Source organism: Peromyscus californicus, unplaced genomic scaffold (assembly GCF_007827085.1).
Source record: "Peromyscus californicus insignis strain IS unplaced genomic scaffold, ASM782708v3 Scaffold_2__1_contigs__length_46816999, whole genome shotgun sequence".
Classification (NCBI taxonomy): domain Eukaryota; kingdom Metazoa; phylum Chordata; class Mammalia; order Rodentia; family Cricetidae; genus Peromyscus; species Peromyscus californicus.
The window spans coordinates 12,459,273-12,484,067 of record NW_026294540.1 but is presented as its reverse complement, the minus strand read 5'-3'; the positions used below and the strand labels follow the sequence as shown (position 1 = coordinate 12,484,067).

At 56.5% G+C, this 24,795-nt stretch overlaps 1 protein-coding gene across 6 annotated transcripts in view; it reads left to right on the top strand.

Moving 5' to 3' along the window:
• The window catches only part of Cux2 (cut like homeobox 2), a 194,940-nt gene that overhangs the window by 33,472 nt on the left and 136,673 nt on the right, over positions 1 to 24,795 (top strand). The window contains exon 1 of one of the 6 annotated variants that reach the window (XM_052755290.1): positions 15,156 to 15,337. The exons of the other annotated variants lie outside the window; for them this stretch is intronic. The gene's annotated coding sequence lies outside the window, so the exon portion shown is untranslated. Of the gene's footprint in view, positions 1 to 15,155; positions 15,338 to 24,795 lie in introns of those variants that run through there. 6 annotated transcript variants of the gene reach the window in all.

The window sequence follows — 24,795 nt, the reverse complement described above, 5'->3', positions numbered from 1 at the left end:
TGGATGGGGCTGTTTTGGTCTCTGGTCAAGGGGCCGAGGAGGAGATGGTGTTGGGGCCAGATCTACCTGTAGTGTTGGCGTTGGTCCATGGAGATAGAGGGTCGTTAGTGAGACATTACTTCACTGTAGGTGAGGCCTCAGATCTGGCCTCAGGTCTTCCCTCAGACTCAAGAGCTGGGAGCAAGGGGCAGAGAGTGTGAGGTTGGCCTGCACCTTTCAGCATGCCTTTCACACGCTGGGGGGCCTCAGGTAGGCAGACAAGCAAATTAGAGCAACTTTCACTATAGAAACTTCTAGAAGAACTCATCAGGAACTGTAGACCGTGGGAGTCCCTGGGAGGGGGTTCTTAGGAAGGCCTGTTTTGCTTTTTATACTGAGGCATGGGCTGTACCTTTGGGGATATACCTTGGCATGCACCTGCAGGGCCAGCAGGGTCAAGCAGAGCTGGGGCTGGAGTTGCTCCCCCTGTTTGGTCAAAGGTCTGGGTCACCAGCCTGCAGCTGTGTGTGGGGGAGAGTGGGCAGCTGCTGCCCTCCCTATGGGGCTCATCCTCCTCATAGTGCCCCGATGGAAATCATGAACTCCGTGGCCCCTGGAGCCTCCTGGGTAGGACTCCTCCCTCCCACAGCCTCATAATCCAAAGCTTGGTAGGGATGGCGATCCATCCCTGGAGAGACCTCAGCAGGAAGAGCCAGCTGAGTTAGTGTTAGAAGCCCTGGGTTCTGGTTCTACCGGTCACTCGCACACACTCCCTGTGACCCGCACAGGATCAGGTTTTCTGGGCCTCTGTTTCTTGGGTGTACAATGGGAGTGACAGGAACTTCACACCTGTCTTCTCCCGCAGCCCCTTCACTTGTCTGGTCACCCTCCCCCCCCAAACAGCGCTCTTTGCACACCCATGCACGTGGCGCGGCTGGACCTTCCTGGCCCTCCTTCACTCTCAACACAATTACGTGTAGACTTTGCACACTTCTGATGGATGCCTCCCGTTTAAATGCCAGCTCTGGGAAGGCGGGGACTGTGTCTCTTTTGCGTGCCGCCGTGTGCCAGGCACCTGCTGTGGTCTCCGGCCCACGGTCGCCACATGGTTAAAGCTCCTGTGCAGGGAAGGAATGAGAGGAGCTGGTGCCATCCCAGCAGCAAGCTCGGGTGCAGCATTCCCGCTCACGTGACTGCCCGGAGCTCTTGAGCGGGTTTCTCCTCTGTCGGATGCTGAGATCTCGCCTAGACATTGGCAACCGTCAGCCGATGCAGATTCTGACTTCTTGGTCCACCACTGGAGCCCGTGATTCTTCAGTACACGGGGTGAGGGTGGGGTGGGGGTGGGGGGTCTCCGTCAGCTGTTGGTACCTGTTTCTGTAGCCTGAAAAGCCGAGCTGCTCTCGGTGGAGACCTAGGTTCGAACCTCAGCCAAAGCTCTGGTGTCCAGAGGACCTGACCCAGGCCACCGTGGTAACCTCAGCTCAAGTCCACTCCCCTGAAACTCCCATGATGAGGGACTCCCCAGACACAGGAGTGGGTAGGGCTGGCCCCCCAAAAAACACAGAAGTAGTAGAGACAGGGCAGGGTGAGGCTAGGACCCCGTGGTGGTCAGGGTGACTGCAGATGCCATGGGAGCCGCCGTGTGGAGGGCTGTTTTCTTGGGCAGCGGTGGCAGAGCAGGAGGCGCCCAGCAGAGTCTGCAGGCCTCCACCTGCTGGTGACCATGTGTCTGGCTTTTTCCAAAACAAGGCCACCCTTTCTAGGGTTGAGTGGGCCAGAGCATGGAGCCGCCCAGTCATCCATTCCTGGGAGCTTTTCCCCAGAGGATGGGCCCTGGGTCTAGTCTCTCTGAGAGGCATAATGTGTCTTGAGTTCAAATGGATGGGACAGATTCGAGGTCTAGGAGAAAAGAACTTTCCCCGTGACATTCAGTGGGCACCTGCTGTGTACACACCGCAGAAGCCAGCCCAGCGCTCATGGGATTGGACTCTGGTAACAGGGTGCAGCTAACCATGCCTTGGTCATGTGTGATCCCTGATGTACCCTCCACAGTAAAGGGGAGAGTGAGCAGTATTTTGGAAGCCCTGGGGCTGGCTGGCAGGGAAGCTGGAAGAAGAGGCGGCAGCTTCAGGGTGACCCACTTGGGACCCAGAGAATTTACTCTCTCTAGGTGGCTTTGGTGGGGACCTTGCCACAGACTCTAAGGAGAGCCCACAGCGGTATCTGCTTGAGTCCTGGGGGGAAGAGAGGTTGGTGGTTGGGGGAGGTAACCCTGGGCCACCAGGGGACAGACAGAGGGACTGTATGCCCTTCCCGCCAGAGTTCGCAGCCTGTGGATGTGTTGAGAGATTGCCTGAGAGAGCAAACTTTTTCTTTCTTTCTTTTTTTTCCTCTCCCTCTTTTTAAGGCCAGTTTAAAAAGGATTTCTTTTCCCTTTCTCCCTGCGAACAGGCCAGGGGCGATTACGGAAATAGTAAACAGAGGCCCCGGCAGAAGCGGTCTGTTTTAATTAGGGCATTAAAGTAGCTTAGCGCTTACACTTTATATTTTTGCGAACTTGATTGTATAGCATTTTAAATACCTGTGAACGTTTTAAGGACTCTGGGCGATGGATTATTTGCAGTTTCACAGGAAGCTTCTATTTTAAAAGCAGGCCGGGGTGAGGGGCCATGCAGGCTTCACTGCTGTGCCTCCTGGGGGAATGAGTCAGGCTGTGATGTTGGCATGTGGCCCGTGGTGCCCGGTTCTCACCCAGCGACCATGGGGTCCCTTCTGTAGGGGTACCCCCTGCTGGGTGCCGGGACTGAGGGCTCCTGGGAGCCCAGCTGGCATCCCTACGAGCCTTGGTTGCTCCCAAGGCCTGATGGTCCTTCTCCAATGTGGCTCCTATATGTCTCTGTCCCCTCCCTTTCCCAGCCACTGGGGTGACTTGGACAACCCGCAGCAGCTCCAGCTTTTGACCCCCTTGATTTCCTCTCCATCCGCTATCCCAAGATATACAGTCTCACCGGGCGGTGGTGGCGCACGCCTTTAATCCCAGCACTCGGGAGGCAGAGCCAGGCGGATCTCTGTGAGTTCGAGGCCAGCCTGGGCTACAGAGGGAGATCCAGGACAGGCTCCAAAACTACACAGAGAAACCCTGTCTCGGAAGACAACAACAACAAAAAGATATACAGTCTCTTTGCTCAGAAACCTTCCAAGGCCTTCCATCAAGGTAGGAAGAAATGCAAAGAAACACCCTCTCAGTCACTAAGGCCTCGAGCAGGCAGCCTCTGGTGCCCTCCTTACTCATCCCTCCATTCTCTCTCCCACATGCCCCTCCACATCCTCCCACAGCCCCCCAACCTCTTAGCATCTAATCATCTTATGAATTTTATGTTTATGTGTGTACGTATATGTGTTTATCTGCATGTGTGTATGTGTACACATTCATGTGGAGGGCAGAAGTCCAAGTCGGGTGTCTTCCTAAATTACTCTCTTTCTTACTTTTTTGTTTTTGGAGACAGGGCCTCTTGCTGAACCCTGGGCTGGCCATGGCGCACCAGGAATGCACTTGTCTCCATGTCCCCAGCACTGTGACGACAGACATATATGACCACATCTGGCTTTTTTTGTTTTTTTTTTTTTTTGGTTTTTTGAGACAGGGTTTCTCTGTGTAGCTTTGCACCTTTCCTGGAACTCACTTGGTAGCCTAGGCTGGCCTCGAACTCACAGAGATCCGCCTGGCTCTGCCTCCCGAGTGCTGGGATTAAAGGTGTACGCCACCACCGCCCGGCCACATCTGGCTTTTTTACGCAGGTGCTGGGAATGGAGCTCAGGTCCCCATGCTTGTGTGGCAGACACTTCACCCGCTGTACTGTGTCCTCAGCCCCTCCTGGTATTATACCAGTGGCTCTCAACCTCCCGAACGCTGCGACCCTTTAACACAATTCTTCATGTGGTGGTGACCCCCTCCAACGACTTCATAACTATAATTTTGCTACTGTTATGAATTGTAATGTGAAGATCTGATAGGCGGGATGTCTGATTGCGACCCCTGTGAAAAGGTCGTTTGACACACACACCCTCCCCCGCCACCCTCTGAGGGGTCATGACCCCCAGGTTGGGAACCACTGTATTCGACCTTACAGCAAGCTTCCCTACCCTCTGGAGCTGGCCTTCAGAGGAGGAGAGTCGGAATAAAGGCACAGACCGTGAACCTCACTCAGGTGGCCACCACAGTGCTGGCCTGAAGGTCTTCTAGACTCCCTCCCATTAAAAGCTCCACCCTCCTCCTGAGGCAGTGTTGGGAGGTGGCAAAACCTTGAAGAGGCGTGGTCTAGTGGGTGGAAGTGCCATCCCTGGGCATGCCCTTGAAGGGCACCTGGGGACTCATGGTCCCTTTCTCTTCTTTTTTTTTTGGTTTTTTTTTTTTTTTTTTTTGGTTTTTCAAGACAGGGTTTCTCTGTGTAGCTTTGCTCCTTTCCTGGAACTCACTTGGCAGTCCAGGCTGGCCTCGAACTCACAGAGATCCACCTGCCTCTGCCTCCCAAGTGCTGGGATTAAAGGCGTGAGCCACCACCGCCCGACCCCTTTCTCTTCTTGCTTCCTAGCTGAGCGGTAGCCTTTGAAGGTGACCCCCACTAATAAAAATGAAGTCCTCAAAGATGGGAGGACGAAGCCAGGGCTGTCCTCGCCTCTCCTCGCTGTTTCTTGTCCATCAAGGGGTAGCCGGGAACCTTCCATGGTGGAATGTTGACACCATGGTGATGGGCAGAGGTCACATCAGACATCGCCCCAGGCAGCCTGTCATTAAACAGCTCCAGCCCAGGTCTGAAGCCTGCTGAGGAGTCTGGGGGTGGGCTGGAAAGGCTGCCCGCAGCCTTCTCCGCAGAGGGAAGTGTTTGCAAAGCTTAGAGAGCATCAGGAAGCCAGTGGGCTGTAAGGGTGAAGGGGATAAAGCCAAAGAAATACCTTGCATGCTTCTGGTTCGGACCTAGCCTGGGTTTGTTGGTACCACAGGACCTTTGCATATGCCATTGCCTTCCCCAAGATTGCCTTCCCCCAGCTGGTTCCTTCAGTTCCCACTTCCCCCAGAGAGTCCAGTCCCTAACCATTGTAGTTGAAATACCCCTGTCCGTATTCTGTCCATACCCTTGCTTTCTTCCCCAATGGTGTGGCTCAATCTTCACCAGGTCCTGGGTTGTTTATTTGAAGTCAGAGGCTCCTTAAACACACGGAGTTGAGAGAGATTGTTCTCTGCTACCCCCTCACCTTCCAGTTGGGACTGAGTGGATTTCCCACTGGTGATGGGCGCCCGAGAACCTTCTCTGAGCCCCAGTGCTGGCTGGAAGGTGTGTGGATGGTGTGAGCACAGCGACCAGGGATGTGGTGGCAGGCGGCAGGAGGCGTCCAGGTCATGTGTAGTCTGGCCTGCAGCCTTGGTCCTTGAAGCAGCGTGGCGGCAAGCTGAGGGCCCACAGCAGTGGTCTTGGTGATTGCCACCTCCACCAGCTGCCGGGAACCCTGTCGGTAAGGAAGGTCATGCCTTCCACTCCTGCCAGAAACCTTGGCCGTGTGTCAAGCTGTATATTCCCTTCCTGCCACAGTCTGGCCTTGAGAGCAGGGGAGTGCCAGAGGGTGGGGCTACAGGCCATGATGATTTCATGGACGGGTGAAGTGCAGAGGCCACTGATGCCTGGGACTGCGTGGCCTGGGGTGCGGGCAGCGGGGGAGACATTTTGATCAAAGGGAGCCGGTTCGGCTGACCTGATGATTTCTTTCTTGTACTGATGAGAGCTTGGAACATATTGATTGAGGTGATCAACATTAGATCTCTCATAGTTAATGAGGAGCTGTCTGATTGATATTGGAAACAGTCACTGCCCGGGGCTTTTAATGAAGCCTGTAGAGCGAAGAGGGAAAGACACTTGACATTACAGGTGGAGGAGTGGGGGCCAGGGAGGCGGAGGGCTCTGTTCCAGTCACTGGCCTCTGTCCTTGAAGCTTCAGAGCCTGGCTCTGGCCTTCCTACTGTATCTGGCCCATCCCTTGGCGTCTGGGGCCCTTCGTATCGTCTTCTGTGAAATGGGAATGGGGTGGTACTACTCTCTCTGGGGGGACTTGGTGGCTTGTGGCGGTCAGAAGTGACTCTGCCTATGAAGCTCTTGGCATGTTGGGGACACCGAGAAGTTAGTTTCCCGTTGGTACCCGGCCGTGAGGTTGGCGCTTCAAAACCGGTGAAATGGTGTGCTGTAGAACTTTTCTTCCGCTGCTGTGGGTGATGAGTGTTGCGCCAGACAGGGCATTGTTCCTCAGCAGAAGGCGCATACTGCCTTCTCCGGCCAGCATGGCTTGGTGCTCATGTGCTTTGCCATGAGCCATCCACCCAGCCACTGGAGTCTGTGTTAGCAAAGGGGGGGCGGGAGGCGGGGGGGGGGGGGGGACACACATGGATTCGACATCCCTTTGTCTAGAGTAGCACTTGGGCGTAGTTGGGGCTCAGGAATTTTTTTTTTTAAATGAATATTAAGAACAGACATGCCTGGAGGAGGGTCTAAGAACCAAAGGCAGTATTTCAGAGAATAAGTTGACACAAACCTGTCCCTCATCAGCTTCGTGCCCAAGAGCCCGAGATAGAAAACAAGCCAGCTGGTCTTCTTCAGTGAGCCCATGGTTAGACTGTGGTATTCCCAGGGAGCCCATGGTTATATTATGGTATGCTCGTGTGAACTTGTGGTTAATCTGCAGTAAATCTACATGAGCCCATGGCCTGACTGTGGTGTGCCCATGTGAACTTGTGTCTAGACTGTGGTACACTCTTGTGAGCTCATGGTTAATGATGGTGTGCCCACGTGAGCTAGTGGTTAGACTGTGGTGCACCCAAAGGAGCCTTTGGCTAGACTGTGGTATGCCCATGTGAGCCCATGGTTAGACTGTGGTATGCCCATGTGAGCCCATGGTTAGACTGTGGTATGCCTATGTGAGCCCATGGTTAGACTGTGGTATGCCCATGTGAGCCCATGGTTAGACTGTGGTATGCCTATGTGAGCCCATGGTTAGACTGTGGTATGCCTATGTGAGCCCATGGTTAGACTGTGGTATGCCTATGTGAGCCCATGGTTAGACTGTGGTATGCCCATGTGAGCTTTTGGCTAGACTGTGGTATGCACATGTTCGTTCATGGTTAGATTGTGGTATGCCCATGTGAGCCCTTGGCTAGACAGTGGTGTATCTATATGACCATGGTACATCTATGTAAGCCTTTGGTTGAACTGTGGTTATATCCACACTGCAATATGCTGCTCATTACTAAACAAGAGTGAAATGTTAGTGTGTGAACAACGTGGAAGAGACAATAAAGAATTATATGGGGGCCGGGCGGTGGTGGCGCACTCCTTTAATCCCAGCACTCGGGAGGCAGAGCCAGGCGGATCTCGGTGAGTTCGAGGTCAGCCTGATCTACAGAGTGAGTTCCAGGACAGGCTCCAAAGCTACAGAGAAACCTTGTCTCAAAAAAAAAAAAAAAAAAAAAAGAGATGAACTGATCCAGGAACTGGATGACTCCTTTTTTGAGCGGAGGCGGCAAGGGGACGTGTAGCCCAGGCTGACCTTGAGCTCCCTTGATAGCATAGGATGACCCTGAACTCCTGATCCTCCTGCCTCTACCTCCCAAGCACTAGAATCACAGGCCTGGGCCACCAGGCCCCTCAAGGATTTCGTTCACTGACCTTCTTATAAAGAAGAGGCTGGAGAAGCTGGAGCAGGGAGGAAGCGGGTGTGGCCACGGAGTATTCTAGGTTCACCGAGCCTGTGTCCTGGTTGTCCCGTTGTTCACTGGTTGTTCACTGGCGTCTCAGACAGCTGCGTGAGGGAGATGGCAACGTCACCACGTTGCAGAAGACAAAACAGTACTTAAGGGCTTGCCTGAAGACATGCAGCCTGCACATGATGAGAAGGTTCTTCCCCAGGCCTGGGAGTCGGAAGTGCCCTGTGGAGAGTTGCCTGGGCTTCCGGGCCTGGCTGGTCCTGAGGGAACTGTTCTCAGTCCTGTCCACTCCCTCCTCACACCTCACACAAGGACGTTGCTGGGTTTTGTTGGATGTTGTTATGCTTGTGTATAGGTGGGGAAACTGAGGCAGAGGGGAGGAACTGGGGCTGTTCAAGCAGAGTCGTTTTCTCTCCTAGCCCCAGCTCCCTGGGGTAGGGCGACAGGAGCTGGCTGGCTAGTGTGTCTCACTCTACTGTATTCTTGGAGTCCCCCATCCTGGTACAGTGGCCCAGGCTCCAGGCTCCGTAGGCCAATTCTAGATGAGCTGAGATCTAATCTCTAGGTCACCAGGCTGGGCCCCCCGGCATCTGCCCGCTCTTCTCCACCCCTGAGCAGCCTCCTCTCAGAGGAGGCGTGAATTAGTTCAAGAAGAAAGCATCTACATGGCCGGTGAGGTGCCGAGTTAGAGTGAAGATCTGAGTCCAGATCCCAGCACCCACAGACGAAGAGGGACATGTGGGTTGGGGGGGGCACACACCTGTAACCCCGGTGCTGGTGGGCCGGACTCTTGAGAATCCCTGGGGCTCCTTGACCAGCCGATGTAGCTGAAGCATCGAGTCCTAGGCCAATGAGAGGCCCTGTCCCAAAGGAGGGGTGTCATTCCTGAAGATGATACCCAAGGCTGTCCTGACATGCACACACACAACATACACGAACACACATGCACACTTACACACACACATACCACACATGCACATACACGCACCACACAATGCGTACATATGCACACCCCCACACCCCCCTACACCTCACCACACTGAGCACACACGCACACCACCCATACCACACACACACACACACACACACACACACACACACACACACAGACACGCACACACACACAGACACGCACATACCCCCCCACTACACTGAACACACATGCACACCACCCATAACACACACACACACACACACACACGCACGCACGCACGCACGCACGCACGCACACACACACACACACACAGACGGAGTCGGCATAGTCACCTTGTGAGGTGGCAGAAGTCTGCACAGAGAGGATGGCCTGGGCGGGAGCTGCTGGCCCCATTTGGCCTTTTCAGGTTGCAGGGGAGGTATTCACACCTCAGGGTGACAGGGAAGGGATCTGACTCAGACACTCCTTTCCAGGAAGGGCCGGGAGCCAGCAAGCTGGCACCGGGCTAGCCAAGGTCAAGGTCCCAATGTAGGGACCCGAGTCCAGGGAGACATGTAGCAGGGACATTGAGAGTACAGGTGGGCTGCCCCAGCCAGTACACAGCCCCCATACTGACTTTTCCCAAGAACCTTCTAGAGATCTGTCTCCAGGTTCTGCATGCTCTGTGTAGAAGAGCTGCTGGCCGTGTTCCGCAGGCTGAAGCTAGACTCAGCGCCATGTGCCCCCACAGGTCTGGAGGCAATGGTCTGCAGAGCAGTGTTGGGCCCCATGCATGCCTCGGGCGCCAGGGAGGTTGTTCCTGTTCTTCAGGCCTGGCCGCAAAGGCAGGGCCTGGCTTCCCAGGCTTCCCTACCTCTGCTCTCCCTGGCACCCTCTGTCAGCTTCATGCCTCTGTTTCCTTCCACTTGGGAGGAGAGATTCACGGGAGTGGGGTCACCCTAGCCCCATAGGCGACCTTCACTTGACCCGTTGAATTTTCCAAAGTCCTAGATCTGGCCACATCTCGGGGTTCTGAGAAGATGTGAATTTGGGGTTGGGGGGCAGGTCACACTTCAATCCAACCCCAGCATCATCAGGAGACATTTGGGGTGAGGGTATCCGCTATGCTTGGAGTTTGGGGGGAAAGAATAAAGGGTGTTGGGGACTCCGGGTGCTGTGGGTTTGTCTCGACCATGTCTTGATGCTCCCACAAGTGCAGGTGTAGCTACAGATGGGCTGTGTGCCGTGATGGGGCATTGGCCAGAGGTTGCCAACGGGCCTTGCTGCCCCCGAGAATACCCCCGACCCTTGATGGGTGGAGCTCATGCCACCCTCCCCAGCCTCAGCTTTCCCCTCAGTAACGTGGAGACGGCAGCACCCCCCACCCCCCACCCACCCCGCAACGAAGGTCTTAAACTCATTATTTCATGCCAGGGGTAGGTGCGTCCAAGGACTTGGAAAAAGCACGACCCCAGTGACAGCCACTGGTTTCAGGAACTCAGCCACACGTCTGGCACCCAGCCAGTGATTTGCCGAGGATGGGCCGGCAGGACTGAGCTGAGCTCTTTACTGATAAAGCCACAGTGGGAACTCTGAGGCTCCTCTTTGCGGGGGGGTGGTCCTGTGAGGGGGAGACAGTGTTAACTGAGGCTCAGGCAGGGTGAGGCCCGCTGCGCGAGGCCACCCAGCCAGCCAGTGGCAGAGCCGTGATTCAAATGCAGGCACAGCTGAGCGTGTCTCCCTCCCTCAGGGGCCTCCGTGCCTCAGTTTCCCTATCCATAAAGTGACCTTTCCTCCAGTGGAGTCATGAGATCCCTCCCCTGCAGCGGAACCACTCCAGGTCTCAGGAAGGTGACAAGAGCTCCCCCCCCCCCTCACTCTAGCAGGTCTCAGCTTCCCTGTCGCTCCCTCACACCACAACTTGAGATCTTTACAGGGATGGGAACCGTGTGCGGGGTGCTGAGCCTGGGGCGGGCGGGGGTGAGCACGCGGGGGTGAGCACGCTCGCGCTCGCGCGCGTGTGTTTGCAACAAATATTTTATAATAGACAGGCCTCGTCTGCCACGTCTAAAAGTAGTGGGGGAAAAAAACCCACTTCGAGAAAATAAAAATAACCCCACTTGCCTAAGATGCTGAAGTCATTAGCTCGGCAGGGGCAGCAAGCAAGTCCCGGGCTAGAAACTTCCGGGACAGATGCCTGTGCTCTTAGGGAACAAGTCCCCACGGTTAGATTTTGGGCAAAGCAGCCACCTGTCCATATCGTTTCTCTTAAGACTCGGAGGGACGCCTCCCACGAGATGTCTGTCTTCCTTAATTGTACCAGTGGCCGCAGAGCTTTTATTTCGTGGAAGGCAAACTCTGCCTCAAGAAATGGGAGCTTGGCTGGGTCTTTGTGCCCAGCTCAAGTTGCTTGAAACTTTTATTTCCTGTGCCTGCCAACCTTGTGTCTGCAGGGTTGAGCCTGAGCCGGTGTGGAGGGGAGGGCGCGGAGAAGGGCTTCCTGGGTGGCCTCGGGTTAAATGAGTATCGGCCACCGATGGATCGAGTGGCCGGCAACATCGCCATGGGAGCCTCGATCCTCCACATCACGGAGGAAGCTTGGTGAGAGGAGTCGTCAGGCCCAACAGTGGTAGGATCACCAGGGCTCGGAGCTGTGGGAACGGGAGAAACGGGGAGACTGTGGATCCCGGCCACTGTACTGCTGTCACCCGTGGCCAAGAGAGCCTAGATGAGGGTCGTTGTTGGTGCTGGGAACATGGATCTGAGATGCGTGCCTTTTCTCCGTGCTCTGGTTCACAACGGGGCCTGGCTCCTGGTGGTACTGCCGTGTAAAGCAACGGCAAGATGGTGGGGTTCTGTGGTGTGGGTCTGTTCTGTCTGTGGGACCAGAAGTGTGGACCGGTGTGCTTGGCTGTGGGGTGCTCCGTAAAGTTGCCACTGTGGCTCATATCACCTTGAGAGCGATGGGGCCTTGTTGAGAGTTACCCCCAGCGCTGGCATTTCTCACAGGCAGCTTTTGCTGAATGACTCCCTGCTGGGTTTCCTGGGGGAGAGGATAGCTGTGTTTAAGAGCACAAGACTCGCCGGGCGGTGGTCACGCATGTCTTTAATCCCACAGCCAGCGCCAGGCAGAGTTCGAGGACAGCCTGGTCTACAGAGCAAGATCCAGGACAGGCAGCAAAACTACACAGAGAAACCCTGTCTTGAAAAAAACAAAACAAAAACAAACAAACAAAAAGAGCACAAGGCTCAGAGACAGTTTGGAGCAGGTTCTGGTCGGTGACCAGATGTGCGTCCTCAGGCCAGTGGCCTGCCCCCTGGAGGGGGTCTTGGGTTTTTTTGTTGTTGTTTGGTCTTGGTCTTTGAAATGGAGCCAAGGATACAGGGGTCGGCTGTTTTCCGTTTGTTTCCTCATTTGTAAAGTGTCCTGTGACTTTCCACCCGGGGGGGGGGGGGGGGGGGCTGTCATGAGGGGCAAGTGAGAGGTTCGCGGGGAGGAGCATTCAGGGCTGTTCTGTACTCATGGTCCTGCTCATCGTGGGAGCTGTCCGTCACCATTGCTGTATGAGATCCCGCGCTCACTCTCTGTGGCCCCAGGAGGCTCATGGCTTCTGTCTACTCTGGGCACGGTCACTCCCCTCCCAATATCTTTATGTTTTTTTTTTCCCCCTGAGAAAAAGTCTCACTATGAAGCTCTGACTATCCTGGAACTCACCATGTAGACCAGGCTGGCCCCAAACTCACAGAACTCCACCTGCATCTGCCTTCTGAGTGCTGGGACTAAAGGTGTGCGCCCTTATGCCTAACTCCCTTCCAGTATCTTGAAACCACAGTTGGGGGATACTTTGGACCAGTGGACTCTGTACATTCTTAGTCAGAGCTCTGGCCCCAGATCTGGCCTGGAGGGAGCCAGAGCAGAGCGTGGGGAGTGAGGTTGGCTCAGCACGCCCCCCATCACCCTTCTCACCATCAGGCTGAATTCCTTCCTGTGGGTTCTTAGATGCATCTGGGGCCAGGTGGGAGTGCCTGGGGCATGACTGACCCTGAATGCAGAGGCTTGTGAGTGCCAGCCTTAGGATTGTTAGTGCTATCAGTGGGACTAGCAGAAATTGCCCAGGGAGCCTGGTTCATACCTGTGTGACCCCTCAAAGGCCCAAGATAGAGCCTTTCAGCATGGGCAAGGAGATGCACCAAGGCCTCATTGTATAGCTGCTGACCTTGGCTCCTCCCCCACCCCACCCCACTGCTGTCCTGGGCAACAGTCCCAGGGGCCGCCATGCTCGAATGATGGAGGCCAGGCCCCAGGCTGGTGCTGTCCATGTGGTAGCTTGAGAATCTGAAAAGTAGGCTCTTGCCTACAGGACCCTCCTTGTGTCCCTTCTCATACGGAACCCATCTTGACTTCCGTGGCAGAGTTCTCCTCCTGATACGGCCAGGAAGTTGCTGTGGGGTCCTCAGCTGTGCGTGCCACCCGAGCCTCAGGGGTGGCTATGCGGTGAGATCCACGGTATTCTGGGCTGGGCCCAAGGGTCTCACCACTCACCTCCTTCCTGCCTCCTTTCCTGCCCCCCCCTTTCCACACTGCTCCCCAGCTCTCTCCCTCCCCCTCAGCCTGGGGCACCAGGGAGGGAACAAAGACGCTTGGATCTCTCTTTTTGTCTTTATTTATTAAAAACAAACTAATGTGGGAGCCAGGCACAGGGCACCAGCAGCAGTGGGAGAGCTTAAAAATTATATTAATCATGGCAGCAGTAACGAATGCATATGAACGTGTCTAGGCTGCATTGCGGGGGGGGGGGGGCGCGGGGGTTGCCAGATAACTAAGACAGGCTGCTGTGACAGGGATAATGGGGAAGCCCGCCTCTCTCAGTGCAGGCTGGGGACACCACACTCCACCGCACCCAGGGCCAGGACTGGAAACAGCCACAGGAGCCCCCATGCTGCTGGTCCAGGCACAGGGTTGGAGCCGTTTGACACCCAGGAACTTCACTGGGTACCAGGAACAGTGCAGGCTCTTTTTCATTTTGTTGGGGTTCAGGCGAGCTTGCGTTGGGGTCCCGGTGAGCATGTGTTGGGGCTGAGGGGGCTCCCTTTCTTGTGTGGTTTGGACCCAGGGTTGGGCATTTGGTCAGTTCATTCCAGGGAGCCGTGCTGTGGCTCCAGCGGCAGGCCTTGGTGGCCGGTGTACTTGGCCTTTTGCAGAGAACTCTCCCGCTACCACAGAGAGCGGAGCTGCTGTAGGGGGCCAGGCCTGGGTCCAGGGTCCTAAGCCTGGAGACTGAGGGTCCCCGGGGTTCTGTCAGAGCCGCAGAGAGATCTCTGCTAGTGTCTCTGTCTCCTATCTATTTTTCCACTAGGCATGTAGGGGGTCTGACCTGGTAGCCCTTGGCAGAATAGGTAAAAACCAAAAGCCCATCATGTCACCTTCCTCCTTTTATTGTGTCCTTGCCGGCTTCTGCCTTTTCTGGTTCTCTCTGGCGTCTGTGGACGCCAGGCCTAAGCTCTGGACCCGTTGTGCCCAGATTGTTGACTCATTCATCCATCGACCACCCAGATCTAGTGGTTCACTGCAGGCTGCCCTCAGGGAATCCCAGGATCAGATAGACCCAGAAGGAGGCAGGGAGAGGAAGCTGGCCTGAGCTGGGAGCTGGGAGGCCCAAGAGCTGTGGGTAGGTGCTTGGCCAGCATGGAAGTCTGGGGCCAGCTGCCTGGATCTGGCGGGGGACAGCAGCTTGTGTCATGCATCCCAGTGAAGACGGGAAGGAGGCTGTCCTGCTGGCCACAGGATCTCAGGCCCCTCCAGCTGGGGCACAAAGTGGCATGGAGGCTCAGAGGTGACAGGATATGTTTCAGCGGGAGAAGGCAGCTGGAGCAAAGGCCAGGGTGGCCTTTATGGCAGAGTCACAGCCCAGAGGGCCCGGGGCCCCCAGGGTTGGAGGAAGGCCCCAGCTAAGCAAGCATGTTGGGGTCTTTGCCCTGGAGCTCGTCCGCACAACCCACAATGCTATCTCGGGCCGGGTTTGATCTCCTTTCTCATCTGAGCGGTTCCTGGGTCCAGATTAGGCCCGGTAGGGATGAGTGAAATGAGATGGCGTGCAGGCGGGGGGTGCTTGGTGAGTGGGTAACGGAGCCCTGGTTTACAGCCTGTCCCCCACTGTCTGATCTTGCCATCGTATGTGGTTCTTCTGTGAAAAGCAGGGCTGGGGCCACAGGGATCCGACTCCCTGAGATATGATTGGGGGGGGGGAATGTTGGGGTATCGTTGTAGATTTGGGGCTTCCGGTTGCCCCGACCACCTTAGTGGGGCCTGCAGGAACGATGTAGGTTAGACTCTAGTGACCAGTGGGTCCCATCGACGCCTGGCCCTGCTGGTGGCCCGCGCAGGGGGCGAGGTGGCATCTAGCCGTCTCGAGCGCCGAAGAGGTAACACGCCACTGCCTTTAAAATTAGAAGGGCGATGTTTGTTGCGGAGCAGAACCTGCGTCAGCTCCGAGTCCTGTGGGAAGGGCCGCCAGCAGCCTTTTCGCATTTATTTTTGCACATTCTTCGCATGTGCCGAGGCTGCAGACGGCCCTGGCTCAGCTCGCTCTCGCAGGGGCTCACGCTGCCCGTCCGTCCGTCCGTCCCTGCTGTCACCGGCTGTCACCGGACATTTGCTGCCTTGGTGACTCGGGGGAAGGACAGAGCTGCCCAGGGTGAGTGCAGGAGGAGGTGGTATGTGAGCAGGATTCAAGGCTGGTGTCCTTGCATCTGTCTGTGTCCTGCCTGCCGTGTGTGTGTGTGTGTGTGTGTGTGTGTGTGTGTGTGTGTGTGTGTGTGTGTGTGTGTGAGAGAGAGAGAGAGAGAGAGAGAGAGAGAGAGAGAGAGAGAGAGAGAGGCATGTATGGCTCTATGGTTTTCTCCCTCAGATCATGGCTTTGAGAGTCACCTGCACGTGAGATGGGATGGGGATCTTTGTCCCCGTGCGTGTGTGTTCAGGAGTTGTGGCTTTCGGGGTCTGTGCCTGTCTTCAGGAGGTGGCCATGGGTGTGGCTTACACGTGGGTCTGCACTCTGCACCCTGTGTGGCCTTGAGGAGACGTAAGTCTGTAATTGCGGGTCCCTGTGGCTGCAGGTATGTGTGTTTCAGGGAATGGGCGTGTGTAAGCACACACCGGTGTCCGTGTACAAGGGTGCGTATAGGTAAGTGCCTTTGAACATGTGTGCACGCACAGGGCACGTGGACATTGCGCTGTGTGGGTGCACAGTGTGTGAGCGTTCTGGGTGAGTGACGGTGTGGGCACACGTGAGCATGTTTGACACATGTGAGCTGCATGTGTGTGTGCACGTGGCACTCTTTTGGCTCCTGCCAGAGCAGGGATGCCATGAACCTGCCTGGCCCTGGAAAGCTGGTGCAGGCTGAGGGGGGCAGGCAGGCTGCACCCCAGCCGGTCTCAGATGCCCGTCCAGGGCTGTGGCTCTGATACTTCACCCGGCCCTGCTGGGAAGGGTTAGATCTGCTCGCTGTCTGTGGGGTTGTGGCTGTTGTGGCCCCGTGGCTGACAAGTGCTGCCCCGTCCCCAGGCTTCCCCAGCAGCTCCTTGAAGGAAGGCATCTCTAGCCCTGGAGATCATCAAGATGGCTCAGTCCTCTTTGGGATACAACCTGCCCTTTGACTCGTCAGGGGGCCTGGTGGCTACACAGTTGCTCCCAACCAGGGGAACCTTTCCCCTGCATGGGTCTGCCCACAATAGGTCCTTCCCTCTGCAGAGCCCGTGGCTGGATGGGGAGAGGGAGGTACATGTCACAAAGTGGAAGCCAGGCACCTTGCCACGTGCAGGGAACCCAGCCCATGTGTGGTGCATATATCCAGAGTCTGGCTGCAAATGCTGTGTGGCCTTGAGCACATCCGTCGGCTCCTCTGAGTCTCACTGCTTTGGCTGCAGGATGAGGTTCGCACAGCACCAGGGCGGCCGGCTGTTTCCCGTTTGTTATGGAGAAGGACTTTCTTGATCAGTACAGGTCTGCATGGCCAGCTGGCGTACGTGGAGCGCCCTCGCCCTGTGTGATCCCCGCCAGGTGGTTCTATCCGTGCCTCAGTTTCCTCACCTCACTTACGGTATTAACCGTACCTTCGCCTTGGTTAATCCTGTGAAGATGTCTCCTCGTTTTACATAAAAGGTTACAGAGCAGGCACTATTGTTGTTATTTCTGGAACAGTGGAACGCAGATTAAAACATCCCCCCAGCCTGGAAGCGCTTCCACGCTTCTTCCATTGTTAAACATGCGGCGGCAGCGGCGTGGAGGCCGCTTCTCCGCAGCCCTGCCTGTGCTGGGATGTAGGCACCCACCGGGCAGCATGGCGTGGGGTTGCAGGGCGGTGTCCCCAGGGGTGGGCCGATCTGCCTTCCTCTCTCCAGTCAAGTAGCACAGCAGGTACAGACTTGGCCAGGGCCACCCTGGGCTGCAGCCAGGGGCAGGAGCAGCTGGCAGGGGAGCCCCTGGTGGCACTCACTCAGCCTTGGTTCAGCCACCTTCTGGCTTGTGGCGGCTGTGGCCACCCAAACTGTGCTCTCTGCTGAGCTGACTGACATGTGGACCATGGTGGCAGACCTCAGAGGGGAGGGCCGTGTGGTGTGGCCCCATCCGGAGCCCAGAGTCAACCTGCTCTGCGGCTGCCGGCTGCCGTGAAGTGCTCAGGGGCACAGCACCACGCGTCACCTGGGTGGGTGCTCAGACCCGAGGCCTGCGTACTGGGTGTCCACAGGCTCCCCAAAGCAGTTTCCGCTTAATCCTGTCGTCCGGGTTGATGTAGAAGTCCTGGCTTCTTGAGTTGCTGGGTGACCTTGAGCCAGATGCTTACCTTCTCTGGCCCCCTCTAGCTACTTACATTTTTTTTTTTTTTTTTCGAGACAGGGTTTCTCTGTGTAGCTTTGCGCCTTTCCTGGATCTCGCGCTGTAGACCAGGCTGGCCTCGAACTCACAGAGATCCGCCTGCCTCTGCCTCCCGAGTGCTGGGATCAAAGGCGTGCGCCACCACCGCCCGGCACATTTTTTTTTTTAATGTCTAAAAGTCGGTGTGTGTACACAGGCATGTGTGTGCACACGTCACAGGACATATGTGGAGGTCAGAGGACAACTCGTGGGCGTCAGTTCTCTCCTGCCACCCTGTGGGTCCCAGGGATCGAACTCAGGCTGTGAGCCTTGGTGGTAAGCACCTTACACACACGCACATACACACACACACACACACACACACACACACACACACACACACATCCCGCCATCTTGCTGGCTCCACTTTATGCATCTAACCTGGTGGATGGCATGGTAAGTGATTTCCGAAACGCCCTTGTTGTTTGTGAGGAAGTTGTCCTTGCCGCTGTAACGGAGGTCCTGAGGCCATCTGAAGACCACGTCTTGACGTGGACAGAGGGACTGTCCTGTCCAAGGAAGAGTGCTTTACAAACCTCAGCAGCCTCAGAGAAGTGTTCCCGTGTCCTGCCTACAGGGGGCGCTCTTTCATCCAAGAGGCTTGTGGGCGGAGCCTCTTCCCCGGGATAGGGAGGGGCTTTAAGCTCTGGGAGGCCCATGCGCAGCCCTAGCAGAAGGCCAGGTTAGGAGGGTGGGGGGAGGGTGTCCTGAGCACCTACTGTGGCCATGGGAGCTGCTGGGTTCAGGCCCAGCCTGGCAGCTTTCTCCAGCAGGGTTCTGATAGGAATCTGTGTCCTTCCCCTCTTCCAGCCTGCAGGCTGTGTCGGGGGTGGGGGTGGGGGTTGTGGGGGTTGTGGGGGGTGCAGAAACTCCTTTAGAGCTGGCCACCAAACTGTGGGTATGATGGCTGGAAATAGAGACATCATGAAACACCAAGACCAGGGGGTGGGTTAGAGGTGGGAGTGGGGAGCAGGGGCAGGGAGTGGGGTTGGGGGTACAGGGGGCGGGGATGGGGGTACAGGAGCGGGGGAGGGGGCGATGAAACACTCCACACTCCCAGTCACTCACTGTCAGCCATGGGAACTTCATTCATCCTTTGAGTGAGTTCTTCTGGGCTCTACCTGATGGAAGTGGGGGGGACCTGGATCAGCGACCGAGAAGCTGGTTCAGTGCCTAGAACCCCTGCAGGTTTCTCTGGAACTGGGTTATGGTGAGGGGGGACCCACAGCTGCTCTCTACCGGCATGATTGAACTCTTGTGGATCTGTGTAAGAGGCACTCAGTGGGCGGCGCCCACTTCTACAGATAAGGACTATTGCTAGCTCAGGAGACCTGAAAGTTCCAGGCGCAGCTTCCGATGTCTGTATCCAGCTTCTGGGATGAGGGCGTCTCAGCAGGCCGCTTTCTCCCTGCCTGCCCACTCCTAAGGCTAGAATGCCGCTCTTCATCAGTAGCTACAGTAAATGGCTTGGGTGTCACGCTGGAGGGACACTCTGCCAGGGGGTGGGGGGTGGGGGGGGGGGTGGGGGGTGGCTCTGACCACTTCTGTGCATGTTTCTCCCAGTCAAGCCCCGCCTTGGGCTCCACCTACCTCTGATGGTTATACCTTTGGTATTTCGTGGGCACAGTGAGGTCTTGCTCCACACCTGGCACCTACCTCCACTGTACCCTGGCTGCATGGTGCTCCGGCACAGAGGCCAGGGTCTCTGACAGGCCACAGCTCTCCATTTGACCCCATGGTATAAAAATACAGTAGGTGCGGAAACAGTTTCTGCCCATGGGTTTCAAGCCTTGGGAAGGGCTTAGTTTAGAAGCCAGCCTCCTGGGGAGGCTCAAGGGGGGTCCTTAAGAAAGCCCCCCGCTGGGCGGTGGTGGCGCACGCCTTTGATCCCAACACTCTGGAGGCAGAGGCAGGCGGATCTCTGTGAGTTCGAGGCCAGCCTGGGCTACAAAGCGAGTTCCAGGACAGGCTCCAAAGCTACACAGAGAAACCCTGTCTCGAAAATCAGAAAAAAAAAAAAAAAGTTTGAAGAAAGCCCCCAAACCAAACCTGAACCCTTCATTTGTAGATCCCCCCTCTCCAAAGCCTGGGCCACTCACACCAGCCTTCCCAGGTTCAAACCCCATCTCTTTGCCCTTCAGGCTGTGTGATGTGAGGCACATTCCTTAGCCTCTCGGAACCTGTCTCCTCACCCATCATGTTCGTATTTATGTCTAAGGAAGGAACCGAACGCAGTGCTGTGGACTCCTGGCGGGGCTGCAGGTTGCCAGATGGGAAGGGATTGCTAAACTCCGTTTTGAGACTGTAGCATGCCATGGCCCTCGGAGGATGGCGGCCCTGCAGGAGAGCGGGGACAGTGTGAGAGGCTGCCAACAGCAGTGGCTTTGCGCGCCCTGCTCCTCCTGGCCTGACATCTTGTGGCCTTTCTCCTCCCCCAGCCCAGTGGTTCAGCGCTGTCCCCAAATAGCCTCAGGGCCACACTGGGGGTTCAGGCGCAGAGAGGGACACTCTCCCTTCTTCTTTCTCTCCAGCGCCTCAGAAATATTGGGGGTGATAGAAGGCAAATGTCGTTTTAACTACCGTGAGGTGGAGTGTGGGGCTCCTGAACGACGGCCGTGGCCTTCGGGGCCCCTCTCCGGTTCATTTGAGTTGATAGGCGATGGGTATTGATTTCTCTCCTCCCTGCAGGGCCTGAGGAGGTGGTGACTCAGCGGGATGGGGATGGTTGGAAATTCGGGACTGGGCTGGGGTGGTGGGGTGGGGCGGGAAGCTGCGTGCTCTCCCCTCCCCAGCAGCAGGGTGGCTTCCTCAATGCCTCCCCCTCACGGGGTGGAGGGTGGGGGGTGGGGGGGAGGGAAGGACTCTGGAGCCAGCAGGAGCCTGCCCTTGTCTCCTCCCCCGTCAGGTCCCCCCCCCCCCCCCCCCCCCCCCGTCCCCAGGTGACTGTGACAATGGCTTTACCTTCCTGTGACTCAGTTTTCTAATCTGCATGGTGGGCGAGCACTCGTGCCTACCGAGTGGGCTGTGCAGGGGATGGAGAGTTCCTCATACGTGACAGGCGTTCTGACCGCAGCCACGGCGCTGGCGACTCATCCCAGGAGCTTTTATTTGTGTGTGTGTGGGGGGGGGGGCGCGGGGTGCTGGGGATGAGACCAAGGCCTCTCCCATGTTAGGCAAGATGGTCGGCCACCAGGCCTCACCCCCCACCAAGCCCAGAAAGGAGTTTTAGTTGCTGCCAGACTGGTCGTACAGTCTATGGGACAAGGGAGAAGGGTTGGGGTGGGTCTGAGGCCATCCAAGAGGACTTCCTGGAGGAGGCCTTTGACATCACGCCTAACAAACATGTGACCACAAGGGGCGGTGCAGAAGACACAGTCTTGTGTCAGGACTTTATGAACAGATAGGGATGCACAGATGTCTCAGGAGATACAGGAGGACAGCAGCTGTCCACTGGGGCCAGGACAGAGGAGAGGGATGGATGGGGTCAGCTGGGGTCAGGGCGAAGTAAGGAAGTGAGTGTAAGGTATGGAGTTTCGCTGGGTCAGCCACCCATACGATGTGGTCCGTGGACAAGCTACGGTGACAACCGTACCCGCCGCCTTCCTCCCATCGGGCACCAGCCTCACCCTCCACACGGTGCCGAGTGGCAGCTTACCATGGAAACCACGACCCTGTCCCCATTTCACTGTTCCTCTGCGTGGTGCCCAAGGTCTGAATGGACCCCGGTCAACCCCGCTCTGTGTCCTGGCCTACAGGTCCCTCACTGGGCCCTGGGTCTGACTTCCCGGGTCGTCTCCGTGACGGTGGGGCACACTCATGCTCTCCCGCCTGATGGAGCGAGGCAGAGTTGTCATGCACGATTCTTTTCTGCAGCTGCATTTTGTTGTCCCCCGAGCTGGGCCTCCCCTGGGCAAGGCCAGAAGCCTCCAGGGTCGCAAGGGCTGCTGCAGGTGCCCATGCAGGAGTGGGTCTACCTTGGAGGACCGGAGAGCCCAGGGAGCGGGGTAAGGTCAGGGCCTGGCAGAAAGTTACTTCTTAACTTCTGATCGTGAGATGGGGGCCAAAAGCACTCACCAAATGTCAGAGTGAGACGAGACGAGGAATTCCCAGGAGTCCCTGTCGTGTTCGGGTTCCGTCTCCCCACAGGACAAAGGCTGGCTGAGATTTGCCGGGACACAGGTCGCCAGCACCCTTCGGTCTCTGTTCAACCTGAACTGGGCTCCGTTGACTCACATTCCCCCAGCCCGGAGTCTGTTTCTGCTCCACACCTTTTCTTCTTCTTTCTTTTTTGAGATAGGTTCCGATGTAGCCCAGGCTGGTCCCGAGCTTGCTATATAGCCAAGGATGGCCTTGGGCTTGCAAACTTCCTGTATGTGAACTTCCCAGGTGCTGGGCAGGATCAACTCAGGGTCCTTGCATGCTAGGGCAGGTACCCTATCAGCAGAGCCACCTCCCAGCCCCCCTCCCGTCCCTCCCCTACCCCACCTCACCCCCCCCCCCCCCCCCCGTCCCCTTTAAAGCAACACCAGTACTTCAGTCTCGGTCCCTTACAACCCTGATGCTTTGGATATGGACCGACCGTTTTGCTCTGGAGGCTGGCTGTCCCCGGTGACTGTAGGTTGTGCATTTGGGGCAGCGATGTCGGAGGAGGGAGGCTGTGTCCTCGAGGCGCCCTCTCAGGGGGTGCCACAGTCAACCTGCCCCCACTGTGCTGATACCGACCTGCCGTCAACTGGCCTCTCCTCTGAAGGGCTGCTCCTTCTCTGTGTGTGATTGATAAGTATCTCATGGGGGGAGACATTTGGAGGCTCCCTCAGCAGCTCGTTGGTGGGCCCCGCTGATTTTAGCATCCAAGATGCCCCTTGCCTCCAACAGTGACTGCAGCGTGCCACACGGCCATTTTCTGATGCCAATATTCCTTCACGTTGATGAGTGGATGTGCTTCCTCTCCCCTCCAGCTGTTTATGTTCTCAGTTATTTATGCGTGTTTTACGTGCTTGAGGCTTCTGACTCCATTCTGTCTCCCCGCTTCCAGCCTCCCCCCCACCCCCGACAGAACCCACCCTCTGTTCCTATCTCGCCCACCCCCGCGCACATATATGTGTCTTTGGGTCCCACGGACTCGTGAAGGCCAGGAGTGTCATTCCTCAGGTGGTGTCCACCGTGGTTTGTTGAGACAGGCTCTCTCATCAGCTTGGAGTTTGCCAGGTAGCCCAGGCTGGCCCATAAGACCCAGTGATCTGCCCTGCCCGCCTCTGCCTCACCAGCGCGGGGGCTACAAGTGTGGTTTTTGAACATAGATGCTGGGCATTAAAACCCGGGTCCCCGTGCTTGTATGACGGACACTTTACTGAGCCATCTCCTCTCTTCCTTCCCTCCCCCTCTGTGCCTCCCACCCCATCCCCCCTTCTAAGATTTGAGACAAGGTCTCATGTAGCCCAGACTGGCGTCAGACTCCCTGTGTGTCCTAGGGGACTGAGCCCGGACACTGAGGTGGCGGGTGTGAGACACGATACCCAGCTTTTCCTCCCATCCTTTCTCTCTTCACAGAAGCCAGCCCGTTCATCCCACGGGAGCTCCCTCCATTGGAGGTGACTGAGCAGGTGTCCCCTGGGGTCTCCTGCGAGCACCTGTCCACAGGTCTGGGCAAGTGATGGTTTGGCTCCATGCTTTTGGCAAGAACCCCTGGCAGTGGCCGCATAGTGTGGCATCGGTAGGTGCCCCAGGTCTGGCCGTCTCCCTCCTTCATTGTTGAAGTCCCTGTCGTCCGGCTTTAGTCCCCAGCAACAGCCTCTGCTGGGTCTGCAAACTCATTGACTGGTGCCCCCTCTTGCTCTTGGCTGGGACATTTCTCTATGGAGAAAGTGGCCCTCAGCGCCCCTCAGCTCCCTCAGAAACAAGGGAAGAGTGTTCGGAAGGAAGGGCAGACACGTGCCTCCTCCCCGACACTTGCCAGTCGTCCGTTGAGTGACCTGCTTCCGAGGCCTCCTCCAAAGATGTCCAAGGAAATGTGTAAGAGTCTTGCCAGCAGCCCTCAAGTGGAGGTCTGTGGGGTGAGCCCTCACACCGTGACTGTCTGCATCCTGCTCTGGTTGTCCCGTCTCTGGCACTTGGGGACTTTGCTTCTTGGCTCCTGGACTCTCGGGGCTTGCAAGTGGCCTTGGGACCCCCCCTTGCTTTCTGAAGGACACATTGTTCCAGGCTCCCTGGATTGATTCCTGCAGCAGGTCGAGGCCACCGTCACAGTGGTCCTCGGGGGACAGCGTCAGGGTGGGGCAGGCGGGAGCTGACACTTGGGTCCTGTCTCTTTCCTCACTCTGGTCCAGGGCCGCGTCCCACCAGGTCCAGCTATTCCCCTCCACTCCGCTCCTCAGTCATCTTCCCTCAGGACATGATGGAGCATCTCCCAACCTCCCGCTTCCCCAGGGAAGATCTGGGAGCTCAAGGCACCACGAGACATAGGCCCTGACCTGTGGTCCCTGGATTGTGTGTGACTCTTACTACGGGTCCCTTTCCGATACATTTCAGCCCAAGGAGCGGCTCGCTATTTCTGCCTTTCCGTATCTAAGGGGCCTCTTCTCCCCTGACCAAACCCAGACCAGAAAAAATGACATGTAATATCCCTTCACCAGAGCAACTTAAAAATTAATACGGGCCTCCGTGTGCCACCCCGCCTCCACGCGAGCAGCCCATGCTCTCTGTTTGAGATTAAAACTCACATTTCATTTTTATATGCTGTGCTTAATCCAATAATGATTTTGCGTTGCAAACGGCAATAATATCTCTCAGCATAGTTAATCAGACTAGACTTAATGCTGTCACTATTTATTAACCTTTGTTGAAAAGCAAGAAGTTTCTCTCTAATCTGCGATTGTTGGTCTTGTCAGGATCTATCAAGTGAAAAAAAACAGTTTTGGCATTCATTTAAACGGTGCAAATCCCGAAATGACAGTTGGGGCTGGGTGGGATCTAGTGCGTGAAATCCTCACTGTGTTTATCGGGATGGCTGGGGAGCACGGTGAGGAGGCATTCAGGGTGGTGGGGAGCCACATGGTCGGAGGACCGAGCGACCCAGCCCCAGATTCCTCTTGACTAAAAGCCTTTTGGAGTTGGGGGATGGAAACAGATTTACTCAACGCACTCAATGGCTTTGAACTTCCTTGGGTCTGGCCCAGGTTCATGAACCACCAGGAGTTGTCTGTCCTGCCATTCCTGAAGAAGCTAAGCTTTGCATGTCTCTC